A 4443-nucleotide genomic window follows, 5' to 3' on the forward strand; every position below is an offset into this window, starting at 1 on the left:
AACAACGATAATAGATGGCAACAAAACTCAACATCAAATTTCCAGGCCATTCCAATAGTGCAAGATGGCTTCATTTGGATGAAACATGGCTGTAAAAACGATAATAGATGCCAACAAAATTCAACATCAAATGTCAAGGCCATTCAAATAGTGCAAGATGCTTCATTTGGATGAAACATGGCCATAACAACGATAATAGATGGCAACAAAATTCAACATCAAATTTCAAGGCCATTCAAATAGTGCAAGATGGCTTCATTTGGATGAAACATGGCCGTAACAACGATAATAGATGGCAACAAAATTCAACATCAAATTTCAAGGTCATTGAATTAGTGCAAAATGGCTTCATTTGGATGAAACATGGCCGTAACAACGATAATAGATGGCAACAAAATTCAACATCAAATTTCAAGGCCATTCAAATAGTGCAAGATGGCTTCATTTGGATGAAACATGGCCGTAACAACGATAATAGATGGCAACAAAACTCAACATCAAATTTCAAGGCCATTCAAATAGTGCAAGATGGCTTCATTTGGATGAAACATGGCCGTAACAACGATAATAGATGGCAACAAAATTCAACATCAAATTTCAAGGCCATTCAAATAGTGCAAGATGGCTTCATTTGGATGAAACATGGCTGTAAAAACGATAATAGATGGCAACAAAATTTAACATCAAATTTCAAGGCCATTCAAACAGTGCAATATGGCTTCATTTGGATGAAACATGGCCGTAACAACGATAATAGATGGCAACAAAACTCAACATCAAATTTCAAGGCCATTGAAATAGTGCAAGATGGCTTCATTTGGATGAAAATGGCCGTAACATCGATAATAGATGGCAACAAAACTCAACATCAAATTTCAAGGCCATTCAAATAGTGCAAGATGGCTTCATTTGGATGAAACATGGCCGTAACAACGATAATAGATGGCAACAAAACTCAACATCAAATTTCAAGGCCATTCAAATAGTGCAAGATGGCTTCATTTGGATGAAACATGGCCGTAACAACGATAATAGATGGCAACAAAACTCAACATCAAATTTCAAGGTCATTCAAATAGTGCAAGATGGCTTCATTTGGATGAAACATGGCCGTAACAACGATAATAGATGGCAACAAAACTCAACATCAAATTTCAAGGCCATTCCAATAGTGCAAGATGGCTTCATTTGGATGAAACATGGCCGTAACAACGATAATAGATGGCAACAAAACTCAACATCAAATTTCAAGGCCATTCAAATAGTGCAATATGGCTTCATTTGGATGAAACATGGCCGAAACAACGATAATAGATGGAAACAAAACTCAACATCAAATTTCAAGGCCATTCAAATAGTGCAAGATGGCTTCATTTGGATGAAACATGGCCGAAGCAACGATAATAGATGGCAACAAAACTCAACATCAAATTTCAAGGCCATTCAAATAGTGCAATATGGCTTCATTTGGATGAAACATGGCCGAAACAACGATAATACATGGCAACAAAATTCAACATCAAATTTCAAGGCCATTCAAATAGTGCAAGATGGCTTCATTTGGATGAAACATGGCCATAACAACGATAATAGATGGCAACAAAATTCAACATCAAATTTCAAGGCCATTCAAATAGTGCAAGATGGCTTCATTTGGATGAAACATGGCCGTAACAACGATAATAGATGGCAACAAAACTCAACATCAAATTTCAAGGCCATTGAATTAGTTCAAGATGTTTTATGTGGATGAAACATTGCCGTAACAACGATAATAGATGGCAACAAAACTCAACATCAAATTTCAAGGCCATTCAAATAGTGCAAGATGGCTTCATTTGGATGAAACATGGCCGTAACAACGATAATAGATGGCAACAAAATTCAACATCAAATTTCAAGGTCATTGAATTAGTGCAAAATGGCTTCATTTGGATGAAACATGGCCGTAACAACGATAACAGATGGCAACAAAATTCAACATCAAATTTCAAGGCCATTCAAATAGTGCAAGATGGCTTCATTTGGATGAAACATGGCCGAAACAACGATAATAGATGGCAACAAAACTCAACATCAAATTTCCAGGCCATTCCAATAGTGCAAGATGGCTTCATTTGGATGAAACATGGCTGTAAAAACGATAATAGATGCCAACAAAATTCAACATCAAATGTCAAGGCCATTCAAATAGTGCAAGATGGCTTCATTTGGATGAAACATGGCCATAACAACGATAATAGATGGCAACAAAATTCAACATCAAATTTCAAGGCCATTCAAATAGTGCAAGATGGCTTCATTTGGATGAAACATGGCCGTAACAACGATAATAGATGGCAACAAAATTCAACATCAAATTTCAAGGTCATTGAATTAGTGCAAAATGGCTTCATTTGGATGAAACATGGCCGTAACAACGATAATAGATGGCAACAAAATTCAACATCAAATTTCAAGGCCATTCAAATAGTGCAAGATGGCTTCATTTGGATGAAACATGGCCGTAACAACGATAATAGATGGCAACAAAACTCAACATCAAATTTCAAGGCCATTCAAATAGTGCAAGATGGCTTCATTTGGATGAAACATGGCCGTAACAACGATAATAGATGGCAACAAAATTCAACATCAAATTTCAAGGCCATTCAAATAGTGCAAGATGGCTTCATTTGGATGAAACATGGCTGTAAAAACGATAATAGATGGCAACAAAATTTAACATCAAATTTCAAGGCCATTCAAACAGTGCAATATGGCTTCATTTGGATGAAACATGGCCGTAACAACGATAATAGATGGCAACAAAACTCAACATCAAATTTAAAGGCCATTGAAATAGTGCAAGATGGCTTCATTTGGATGAAAATGGCCGTAACATCGATAATAGATGGCAACAAAACTCAACATCAAATTTCAAGGCCATTCAAATAGTGCAAGATGGCTTCATTTGGATGAAACATGGCCGTAACAACGATAATAGATGGCAACAAAACTCAACATCAAATTTCAAGGCCATTCAAATAGTGCAAGATGGCTTCATTTGGATGAAACATGGCCGTAACAACGATAATAGATGGCAACAAAACTCAACATCAAATTTCAAGGTCATTCAAATAGTGCAAGATGGCTTCATTTGGATGAAACATGGCCGTAACAACGATAATAGATGGCAACAAAACTCAACATCAAATTTCAAGGCCATTCAAATAGTGCAAGATGGCTTCATTTGGATGAAACATGGCCGTAACAACGATAATAGATGGCAACAAAACTCAACATCAAATTTCAAGGCCATTCAAATAGTGCAATATGGCTTCATTTGGATGAAACATGGCCGAAACAACGATAATAGATGGAAACAAAACTCAACATCAAATTTCAAGGCCATTCAAATAGTGCAAGATGGCTTCATTTGGATGAAACATGGCCGAAACAACGATAATAGATGGCAACAAAACTCAACATCAAATTTCAAGGCCATTCAAATAGTGCAATATGGCTTCATTTGGATGAAACATGGCCGAAACAACGATAATACATGGCAACAAAATTCAACATCAAATTTCAAGGCCATTCAAATAGTGCAAGATGGCTTCATTTGGATGAAACATGGCCATAACAACGATAATAGATGGCAACAAAATTCAACATCAAATTTCAAGGCCATTCAAATAGTGCAAGATGGCTTCATTTGGATGAAACATGGCCGTAACAACGATAATAGATGGCAACAAAACTCAACATCAAATTTCAAGGCCATTGAATTAGTTCAAGATGTTTTATGTGGATGAAACATTGCCGTAACAACGATAATAGATGGCAACAAAACTCAACATCAAATTTCAAGGCCATTCAAATAGTGCAAGATGGCTTCATTTGGATGAAACATGGCCGTAACAACGATAATAGATGGCAACAAAACTCAACATCAAATTTCAAGGCCATTCAAATAGTGCAAGATGGCTTCATTTGGATGAAACATGGCCGTAACAACGATAATAGATGGCAACAAAATTCAACATCAAATTTCAAGGCCATTCAAATAGTGCAAGATGGCTTCATTTGGATGAAACATGGCCGAAACAACGATAATAGATGGCAACAAAACTCAACATCAAATTTCCAGGCCATTCCAATAGTGCAAGATGGCTTCATTTGGATGAAACATGGCTGTAAAAACGATAATAGATGCCAACAAAATTCAACATCAAATTTCAAGGCCATTCAAATAGTGCAAGATGGCTTCATTTGGATGAAACATGGCCATAACAACGATAATAGATGGCAACAAAATTCAACATCAAATTTCAAGGCCATTCAAATAGTGCAAGATGGCTTCATTTGGATGAAACATGGCCGTAACAACGATAATAGATGGCAACAAAATTCAACATCAAATTTCAAGGTCATTGAATTAGTGCAAAATGGCTTCATTTG

This window comes from Anopheles gambiae, unplaced genomic scaffold (genome assembly GCF_943734735.2).
Source record: "Anopheles gambiae unplaced genomic scaffold, idAnoGambNW_F1_1 scaffold_30, whole genome shotgun sequence".
In the NCBI taxonomy this organism is placed as follows: Eukaryota; Metazoa; Arthropoda; class Insecta; order Diptera; family Culicidae; genus Anopheles; species Anopheles gambiae.